Raw genomic sequence first — 11,799 nt, 5'->3', positions numbered from 1 at the left:
TAATTCCTGCTGAGTTATGCCCAGTCCGTCCAGGGTTCCTATATTTGGTGGGGAACCTATTCCGATGAAAATAAATAGACAAAGGAGTTCTGAAAACGTTATAAAGTTTATTTAAAAAGGGATCGATATCCTTAAGAGCTACTCCTATTCTTTGTCCCTGTCTAAATAAGAGTAGCTGAGGTAGAACCCCTCTGCTAGCTCTCCATCAGTTGGAGTAGAAACCTCCTACTGAATATAAAATAATTCACGAAATTAAGTAGAAACCTTCAGGTCGTGTTGTTCAGTGGTAGAAGCCCACTGACTCGTATGCCTATCTCCTAGCTTCTGATCTTACAAGTTAATTTGCCGCCCTTATATACGATTTTGTACGCCGGTGGACAGTTATTTCCTAAAAACAATTCATTGTAATAATTCATCAGTTATAAAATTATGTAGGGCTGCACGCAGGCAGTCAGTAATTTTACAATAACAATTATAAAAGTTGGAAATGCAAAAATCGAATTCTAGTTTAACGCTACTTTCGCTGTATTCTATTGGTACATACATACGCTTGCATGCTTACATGCGTTTTCCCTCTTTCCATTATCATACATATGGTGGTACATCGGTATATATACATATATGCATATTTTCGATCATGTATGGCGATTCGCTATCCCGGCATTTCATATCCCAATTTTAGGGAGCCCTAATATACATAGCGAACAATGTGCCAAATCTCGTACGTACGCTTGTTGTATGCCTGCCGTGTTTTGCAGTCTTTGCTTTACCTATCGAATTCGATCATTTGTGTTTATGCGTATGTTCGCTGTCACTTGGTTTTGATGGTGCGTTGGCCTCGTTTGATGCTTTCGGCTTCTGCTTAGGGCGTGCGTTGGTGTGTCGTATGCTTGTACGTAAGTATGTAGAGAAAAGTCCCAATTAGTAGCAGCGCTTAGTTTGGCGACTTTTACTGCTGATCTTTGTTTATCCAAATTATTATGTATGTTGTATTTGTGGCTGAGTGCATTGGATGCGCAAAGGGTTGGTTGACCGGCATAATTTTATGTTTTTGTGCGTTTCCATTTTCCTTCCAAATGTTTTAGTGTATGTTAGGGTGACCTATATTTGAACCTTATGTGGGCAAAAAATGTAAATATTTTGCTTGCGTGCAAAAGTACGCAAGTCTGGTTTATCCTTCAATTTAGTAAATAATGCTTCAATATGCAACCGCATGTATGTGTTTTGACGTGTAATTCATAAAGATATAATTCATGTTATAAAAATGTACAAATGTTAAATTCGGAGTTAAGTTCAATCATTGCATAACATGTAAAAAACGAGAAAATATATATATGTTGTGAGAGTACAAAACCCTCGGTTTTGGGGTCCTCACAGAACTGGAGGAAAATATTTAATTAAAATTGAAGGGGGGATAGTGATCAAAAGAAGTCAAAATCGAGGTCGGACCGAAACCGGATGGCGTGTTACCCATTTGTTGTCAAATTGTTAACGGTTCCATTCCATATGGAGGAGTTATCGGTTATGAATAGGTCTGTTATCGGCGGGGTATAAAAAGTTATCGATTTTTTATCGAAGTATTATAAAAACACTGCGGCCGCCGTGATGTGATGGTAGCGTGCTCCGCCATCCACGCCGAAAACTCTTGGTTCACGCCGCGGGAGTCGGCATAAAACAAGTGGTAGGTTCTCTCCAACCAATTTGTAGGAAAAATTAAAAGGAGCACGACCCAAATTGGAAGAGAAGCACGGTCTAAAATCTCTTCGGTGGTTATCGCTCTTACATTTTTTTTTCAATATAAAACTGATATTGATTAAAAAGTTACGGATTTTTTATCACTGCGTTATATCGATTTGCTATTGCAACGTTGTAAGTTATAGAAAATGTATCGATTTTTAACCAAACATTTATCGATTTGAAATCAAAAGATATCGATTTTCTATCAAAAGGTTATCGATTTGGCATTAAAAAAATATCGAGCTATTATCGAAAAGTGGATTATTATTTGGATAATTTATCGATTACCTATAGAAAAGTTATCTGTATGTTATCGAAAAGTTATCGCAGTGTTATCAAAAAGTTATGCACCTATCATCGAAAAGTAATCAAACAGTTGTCAAATAATTATCGAATTATTGTATGTATGAAAATGTATTGGTTTGCTACAGAAAAGTTATCGGTTTCTTATCGGAGTGTAAAAATTAGTTATCAGCGAAAATTCAAAATAAAAATTAATAAAATCCGATAAGAAGCCGATGATTCGGCGATCACAAACCGATAACTCAATGCAATAATTCTTCATCGATAATAAGGCAGTAATAAAAAAAATCGTTGTAGCAGTGCATTAGGTGCGACCACCCAAATTGTCATCATTATCCTCTAACGGGAATCCAAAAAAAAAATGCTGTTTCAACAGCAGAAAAAATAGGGTGTTAGACGTGTTGTTTCCGTATTGCAATTGAAAAGATGGTGTGATGTGGGGACACGTTACAAAAGCAGGATATACATTGAGTATGTCGGGGTTGATTCTGGATAAATAAGAGTTCAACTGATTGTAGTATTTAGAATGAAGGGCGTCTCCTAGAACGAAGGACGCACCGGGAAATTTCTTACATAGTAGGCCGGTTTGTCGGTATCACTTGTTACCACGGAAGCCCATTAAGGCCCTTATGGCTCCTCCCACTATGTCGTTGTTTTTTGCATAGCTATAAAGACACTTCCCGAAGGTTTTGGTGTGTTATCGATGTTGATGGGTATATTCCAAGCGCCAAACCCACCAGGTCCTTCTTTAATTATACTTGTAGGTGGTTAAAGCTTTTATTTTATTGCACCATTTAATGAAACTCATATTATCTCAATGAAATAAAATTTGTTTGCCGTTCAATTTCATTTCATCTTTTTATTATTTCTCAAAAAATTGTTCTTTTTATCAATTTGAATACCAGCCAATCAAATGTTATTAACGTCAATTTTAATGGTCGCTAACAATTCAGTTTGCGTTCAAAATGTTAAGCCTTTTTATGGTAATTCTAGTTGCGGCTCCATCGCTTTGTAAACCCTTCACTGCTTTTGATAAATGGAATGAATGCTGGAAAATATACAAAGCAGCAATCGGTTTCAGTACTTTACTAGTATGTGGACAATTTATGGGTAATAAAACTCAAACATATTTAAATCAATTTATTTATTTATGAAAATTGCTTTGAACATAAATACTTGTACGCAATGGATATTAGTTATTTTATAAACAAAAATATATTGTGCCTTTATATTTTATGCTGACTTCAAAGGGCATCCCTAAGGCATATAAATTTCCCCAGAGAGGCAAGGTAGATGAATTTTCGGTAAGAGACTTTTTATAACAGAGATATGCTCAAAGTGTATGTAAAGTAGCTACCGAGGCTCGATACCTCAGAGAAAATCATTTTCGAAAATATTTAATGAAAAAGGACACGCCTAAACCGTTGGCAAGTTTTATCGATTTTGGAAACAAGACAAAAAAAATTATAGTAATTTTATTTATTTGTGAGACTGGAAAAATACTTTATTATATAATATATACAGGCACTCCGCCCTCCGTGATGTACGTTGGGGCTGATAATACTTAGTTATCCGAGTTACCGGGAAATTCGGGTACTCGTGCCACGATCTGTTGCGATTTTCATTCTCAATAAAAAGTATCGCATCACCGCCTTAAAACTTAACTTCATTCATATTGTAGCAAATTTTGAGAAATTGCGATTATTTTTCAGCTTCCGTTAACGTTCGAATCTCTGAATTGTCGAACGAATAACGCAAATATTCAGTGCAACCAAGCGTTCTTTATTTAGACTACTTTGGTAGTAGTACTTCACAATTACAATTATCGCGTACTGCACCGCGCTGCTTTTATACTCTCATTTATCCTCGTTGACCTATTTCTCGTAAGGTCTAAACTGTTCTCGGACGTTGTGGCAGCGCACTGCCCTCAAGTGGCCCGATGAAACGAGGCTAATCCTGTTTTTGTTTTTTTTTTTTTTAATTTATACATACTTTTTTTTTCTAATTCTTATTTATGTGTTATTTATAATTTTTTTGTTACCGAGTCTTTCAGAGGCATTGGCTTCTTAAGCGCTGAGATCTAAAACCGCTCAGCTACAGAGAAACTAGTCAGCTGAGAAATATAGATTCACAAAATACAATAGACTAAAAGTATAAATAAAATTTTTAATTATTAAGAGAAGATAGAACTGTCTTTTTTATGCCAAAGAGCGAGTCCGAAACATCAATTATTTTCGAGTGAGAGTTATAATCTTCACACAAACATAGAAAAGGTTCATGTAGTTGGAAATTGGTTCTGCATTTTTTAAGAATTATAGGTTTATAATGCCTTGAAACTCGGCATGGAACATTCAAGTTTACTTCGTTCAAAAGAAATGGGCTTGAAATCGATCCGTTTAAAAGTCTAGCCATAAATAGTACACCTAGCATTTCTCTACGACTTGCAAGTGTAGGAAGATTTATTAATTTCAATCGATTAGTGTAAGGAGGAAGATTATACGGAGAGTCCCATTGAAGAAAATTAAAAACTGTTTTTGAATTGATTCTAGTCTATCCACATGAACTTGATAACGCGGATTCCAAATTATCGATCCATATTCTAATATCGGCCTCACCAATGATGTAAAAAGGGTTTTTGTAACGTAAGGATCACTAAACTCCTTTGCCCATCTTTTCACAAATGCTAAAACTCCTCTCGCTTTATTGACTATGGCATTAATATGAGGGTTAAAACTAAGTTTGCAATTAATTGTAACTCCCAAGTCGACAAAAACATCAACGCTTTCCAGAGTTTGGCCATTAATTGTGTAGGAAGCTGGCTGTACGTTCCCACATGAAAAACACATGGATTTACATTTTTCTATGTTGAGAGGCATAAAATTGGCTTTACACCAAGTAACTAAACGATTTAAATCCGCCTGGAGTACAGAACGTTCTTCAACCGACGCGTATGACTTAAAAAGTTTTAAGTCGTCGGATTACATTAAAATATTAGAATATTTTATAGTTGTGGAAACATCGTTTATAAAGATCAAAAACAGAATAGGACCCAGATGGCTGCCCTGAGGCACACCGGAGGCAACATCGATGACATTCGAACAAATGTTTTTAATTGTGACTCTTGAGTTCTACCGCAAAGATAGGAGGAGATCCAGCGAGTTAGGCCAGATTGAAAACCAAGCAATTCGAGTTTATAAACAAGTAATGGGTGGCGTACTTTGTCCAATGCTTTGCTGAAATCAGTCTATAAAACGTCGGTATGATGATTGTTTCTAAACCCATTAAAGACGTGAGTTGTAAATTCAAGCAAATTGGTTGTGGTTGATTTGGCTCTACAAAAGCCATGCTGAGAACTATCTATCAATGTAGAAATCGAAAATGTAAGATGATTAGTAACAATTGCTTCGAAAAGCTTAGGAATAGCGGAGAGCTTTGCTATTCCACGATGGTTTTCAATAGACGACTTGCTTCCTTTTTTATGGAGTGGGATAAGAAGAGATTCCTTCCAAGCCGTCGGGAAAACGTCATTTTTTAAAGAGAGGTTAAACAGATCAGTAAGGGGCTGGTAAATGTATTCCGCACATTTTTTTAAGAACACATGTTGGGATCAAATCGGGACCGTATTTGAAGGATTCTCTTAGGGTCTTTAGATGTAGTAGAACATCTTCAGGCAGCAAATGTGGGGCATATATTAAGTTACTAGAATGGAGCTCATACGGATATCTTGTAGGTGATGAATCAACCACAGCAGAGTAATTAGAGTGAAAGAATTGAGCGAAGAAGTTTGCAATCTCTTAATCGTCGCTTGAAATGCTATTTCCAAATTTCACGGCAGAAGGAAACCCGTTAGTTCTGCGTTTAGAATTTACGAAATCATAAAAAGACTTCGGGTGGCAAATAATGTTTCTTTTAATTTTACATATGTAAGCTTTATAACACTTTTTATTAAGTTCAAAATACTTATGACGGAAAATAGCTTACTGCGCATAATCAGAATATAAACCGGTTCTCTTATATAAGTTGAATAAACGTGATTTCTTATTTTTTAAAGCTTTTAAATCTTTAGTAAACCAGGCTTGCACTGGTTCAATGTACGAGCATGTGCGTTTGGGCACATGTTTTTCAAATAAAGTATAAATGGTTTTATTAAAATGTAAAACGTTTTGCTCTACATCCTCTCTATATCGAGGCCACGTTATCTCAGAAAGCTCTTTATTTAAAATTTGAAATTAGTTTTGGAAAAGACAAAGCATCTGGTAGAGACACGTGTTTTGTTTGTGCAGCCGACTTCGTTGCTTATGATTTCGTAAGTTATCTCAAGGGAAGGATGGTAAACGTCTTCTGGCAAAACAAGAGGTTCGCACCGATTTATAGAGTATTTAGATATGTCTTCAACATATGCTAAGTCTAAGAATTTTCCATACTTATTCGAAAAGAAGTTCATTTGATTAAGGCAAAGATCAGTAATTCCATCCAAAAAGTCATTGTTATGCATCTTGGATGATACGGGGACAATATTGTGATCAACGGTATTCCAAGATATATGTTGAAACAGTTGTGTCTCATACTTGGTTATTTAGCTATATACATGTATACCTGTAGTTTATATTTTTCTTCTAGCTATATGTGTGTGTATGTAAGAGTAGCTGTTAGCTGATGATAACGTGATATGTGATTGTTTCTCTTTCTTTTCGAGGTTCGATCCCAGGTTCATTTCCGATCAGGTTTCAGTTCCCGTAATGATTCCGGTTCTTGCTGGCTTCGCTCATCTTCCTTTCCTTGCGTTTCTTTCGCTTCCATCCCATCCTTTGTTTTCTTTTCTTCTTCCTTTCTATTCTTTTCCTTTCTTTTCTTTTCTTTTATTTTCTTTTCTTTTCTTTTCTTTTCTTTTCTTTTCTTTTCTTTTCTTTTCTTTTCTTTTCTTTTCTTTTCTTTTCTTTTCTTTTCTTTTCTTTTCTTTTTTTCTTTCGCTTCCATCCCATCCTTTGCTTTCTTTTCTTCTTCCTTTCTATTCTTTTCCTTTCTTTTCTTTTCTTTCCTTTCCTTTCCTTTCCTTTCCTTTCCTTTCCTTTCTTTTCATTTCCTTTCCTTTCCTTTCCTTTCTTTTCCATTCCTTTCCTTTCCCTTCCTCTCCTTCCATTTCCATTCCATTATTTTCCCTTGTTTCTTTTCCTTTCTTTACTCTTTCTTACCTTTTCTTTCCTTTACTTTCCTTTCCTTTCTTATCTTTTCCTTTCCCTTCTTTTCCTTTCCTTTCCTTTCCTTTCCTTTTCTCTCCTTACCTTTTCTTTTTTTCTTCCTTTCCTATCCCTTTTTTCCTTGCCTTGAATTATGTGATCCCACCTCCTTACTTAGGGCTAGACTCATTCGGGACCTTATACTTCCTAGTAAACAAGATCATATCAGTTTTCTCTCTTTGGGGATCAACCCCACATTAGATGCTCAGGCATCTATGACCTAATTGTTTGGAAGGTATTTGCACTTTTGACAACTGCAATGTAATCTGCGTCCTCGAACCGTCTGAGCAGTTAGTTGATAACCAGCGTCTACAGAAGAGGTGATGGAACCCCTTCCCACTGATTTCGTGGCCTCTTACAGTCCCCCATTGTGAATTAAACTTTCTTCAATTTATCATGCAGCCAAGCTTATGGCTATGTTTGCATGTATTTCAGTGTAATTAAGACCGGGAGCGTGTCATTATTCTGTATTACAAAATTCTGGGTGACAAAATTCTGTAAATTGCGAAAAAATTCTGCTTTCTAAAATTCTGCTTTTTCAAAATTCTGCATGTTTAATTCTGGAAGTCAAAATTCCGGAATCATGGCTTGGCGTAGCCGGTGTTTGATCGGCTAAGGGTTATTTTTTTAAAGTGCGGCCAAAGGCCGCCTACGCAGAAGGGTATACTACGCAGAAAGATATCACCGTGGCTGTAGCCACGATTACACCACACACCCGGACTTGGCATGGCGTAGCCCAGGGTTATTTTTTATAAGAGCGGCCGAAGGCTGCCTATGCAGAAAGATGTTCTACGCAGAATTACTGTGCACGACTCACTTTTTCAAAATAATTGCATGACCTCTTTAACATTGTTAACATTATATTTTAATACAGAATTTTGTAATACAGAATTTTGAAAGCAGAATTTTAGAAAGCAGAATTTTAAAAAAGCAGAATTTTGTTTTTAAAATTTTGTACATACAGAATTTCGACACCAACCCATTAAGACCATCCACATCGCCCATCGGCAATGTCTTTAGCCTTGGTAATGTCTACAAAGGGTCGTAAGACACACTCCTTATATTTCAGGGCTTGCTCTCTATTTATTACTACCCTATACATCGTGTTATCTACCGGCTTATTTATGGCGTACGCTTTGTTGTGGACAGCCGTTTTCATCCAAGTTGGACTTTATTTATAAGGAAAAGTAAGTGTGCCACTTTCTTTCACCATAGGTTATGGCCCTCAACCTATAAAAGAATTGGTCAAAAAGAAGGGACGCTTCCCCGCATATTTTAAAATATTTAGAATTTTTACAATATCTTGTTCTAATGAAATTTTGGAAGTAAAAAGGTTTGATATGTAGTTATTTTGTGCAGATCCTTTTACAAATCTTTCAAGTGAATACGTAGGCATGAGCTGAGCACAAAAACAAAATTGTATAATTCTGTGAAGGTGAACAAGCATTTCGTTTTAGGCATGACACATGACACCTACACACACTGTCATGATTTGTTTGCTTGTAATATGTAAACTGAAGAGCATACTCAGATTGACCAAATAGCGCCTTCCATTTGCTACAAATGTTCATTGACTACCTTTCCCTGTTGCTTACTGATATGTGGCATGTAATTTTTGGATGTTGCCAGTCACGCCATTTTTGTGTTTGTAGGATATGTTGATAAAAAAAAGGAATGAAATGAAAGAAATTACAATTTTACTTCCTATACAAATTTTCCATTCTAGTGTCATATGCTCTATATTAAATTTCTAAAAAACATTCTCATGACATCCAAGCCCTTGCTCATTCAAACTACTTTGATTAATAACTTTCGTAATATCCGCATAAATTTTAAATTTCCAAACAAAGCTTTACAACAACATTCACACACCTTTGCTACAACTCCATTGTATTGTATTGCAGTCATTGTAAACAAGGCAGAAACTAGAAAACAACAACAACATATGCAACACAAAAAGAAATTTTTGTTGACTCAGCTTTTTAGTGCAATGACCAATATTTGTAAGCCAACAATCGTCATTGCGTGCTGTCGCTTTCCTTTTACGCACCCCACAACTCTGGGCACCAATACTAATAGTTGAGCATTTTTTGGGAAGTCCAGTTAGCAGCTGGCGTGCAATAATTTTATCTCGACAAATGTTGCTTCCGTTCTAAGTAAGTAACTTAGTAGTTGACTCACTTATTCTAGCTTGTATGTAAAAATGTATGTATAGATAGGTGCATGACTAAATACCGATAAAGAATCACCCTAGTGGATTAGGGGGCTTAGAATATACCCGCGGCAAGTATGTATGCCTGTCGTAGATACTTTGGAGAGAGCGTGCATGCGGGCACGGCCGCATCCTGCTCGATATTAACGACTCCCGCATCACGTCAAAAGCGGACTACATATGTCCAAGGGTAGTCTTCGACACAAACTGCACAACTGTCTTCCCCACACGGAAAGATTGGAAAGATGGGGGTCACTCAGAGATTCGGCATTTAGGTTTTCGCGGACGGTTCTAAATTGGCTTGCAGAGTGGAAGAGAGAGTATTTGCGATTGTTCTGTTTTCGCTATCCAAGAGGCATGTAAAGCGCGAATGGGTATCAATAGTAATGGTAGCAGGGTAGCCATTTTCTCCGATAGCCTGGTTGGGCAGTGTAGGAAGAGCGCCATGATTCTGGCGAGCCGCCAGATCGTTACTCTGATATGGGTTCCGGGTCATCGAAACATACAGGGTAACGAGATGGCGGATGAGCTGGTACGGCGTGGAGCGGCTCTTGACGTCTCAGGAGCGAAGGAGGTTCTTGCACTCCTGGGACCCATCAAGGGTCCATCTCCCCGCACTGGTTGAGCGAGGCCAACAATAGGTGGAATCGGTTGCGGACCTGTAGAGTTTGCAAAAGTATGTGGCCGCTATATAACGAAAAACTATCGGTAGCTGTCCTTAAGATGGACAGAAGGGATATATCCAGAGTAGTTGCGGTGCTCACGGGGCACTGGACAATTGGGGTACATGCGGCACGGATGGGACTGGAACACAATACCTCCTGTCGCAGTTGCAAGCGTCCGGAAGTGGAGGAAAACATTGAGGATCTGCCGTGCGAATGCCCAGCACACTGTCGAAGCAGAATAAAGTTTCTTAAAAAGCCCTTATTCGAAAGCCTCCCAGAACTCAAGGAAGTTAGGCCGGGAGAGATTCTCAAATTTATAAACTCCACGGGATGGATATAGGAGGACGGGTTTCCCTAAGGCGCGAGAAAATTCTTATAAATCTTCTTAAAGCACCCTTGCATTAGTTAACTCACGAGTAGTGGCATCAAAACGGCGCTTGAGCGCTAACTGGAGTCAATTGGGACTCGCCGCTCCAACCAACAAACCAACCATGCCTGTTGTAAGAGGCGCCTAAAATACCAAATTGATTCAAGGGGTTGTGCACTACACAACCCTTTTAAGGGGTTGCCAGCGCAATATATAACTTCTCCAACGCAATTTTCAACCTCACCACCTATCCGTGGCGAATCCTGTTTCTTTAACAGCCGAGGCTTTGGCGACCTCAAGTTCCTTATGCATCTAGGGGCTGGGATGCCGGGGTGGCCTAGAAGGTTTCATGTGGTCATACCAAATCGTTCCCGAAATGGTCGGACTAGTACGTTAACGGTGCTAGTTACCGGAATGTACCGGATCTGCAACCGGCAAAAGAAACATCAACATTGATAACACTCTCCGACGCCTTCTGGAGCTTTCGAGTTTCCTTACCACTACAACAACAACAACAAGTGATAAATAATGTAGAATAACCGCAGAAATATTTTTTGGCAGGGTGCACTTTTACTAGTATAGGTAGTGTGCGGAATGAGCGGAAGCACGGCGAACTGAACTACCATCTCACGCAAATTATGAGTGGACATGGCGGTTTCAAAGAGTATTTATGGAAGCGTAGGATAGAGGAAGATCCTCATTGCCCAATGTGTACCACAGAGTTAGAAAACGCAGAATACGTCATGTTCTACTGCCCCCGTTTCCACGAAGAAAGACTCACCTTGCATGGAGTCTTTGGGGAGGAACCTACCACGAGAAATTTAGTTTCACATATGTGCAGCAGGAAAGAATGCTGGACTGCAGTGAGCAAAATGGCATTTATAGTAATGACACGCCTGATGGATGTTGAGAGGGAGCGCAGAGAAATGCGCATGCGAAGCAGTGGTGATTAAATGGACACTCAGAGCAAATAGCGGGAACCTGGACGCAGGGACAACAGTAGGCTCTTAAAAAATGAGAAATATGGAACGCCACCCTGAAGTAATGCGAAGGTGGTGCCGGGGTGGGCGACGGTTCCATAACGGGGCTGTGTTTTAGTCTACGGACACACGGTTGCTGCGACGGCAGCAATTATGGTGCATTAGGCATTTTTCAGCCTCCCCGCAAAAAAAAAAAAAAAAAAAAAAAGGTAGTGTGCGGTGAGCTAGCGTCTCGATATAAATCTTCAAAGTAACTTTCTCACTCGTAACTTTTATCTGCGTCTCTGTAACGGATCAG

The sequence above is a fragment of the Eurosta solidaginis genome, unplaced genomic scaffold (genome assembly GCF_040869045.1).
Source record: "Eurosta solidaginis isolate ZX-2024a unplaced genomic scaffold, ASM4086904v1 ctg00000428.1, whole genome shotgun sequence".
Taxonomy (NCBI): Eukaryota; Metazoa; Arthropoda; class Insecta; order Diptera; family Tephritidae; genus Eurosta; species Eurosta solidaginis.
Note: the sequence above shows the minus strand (reverse complement) of the source record.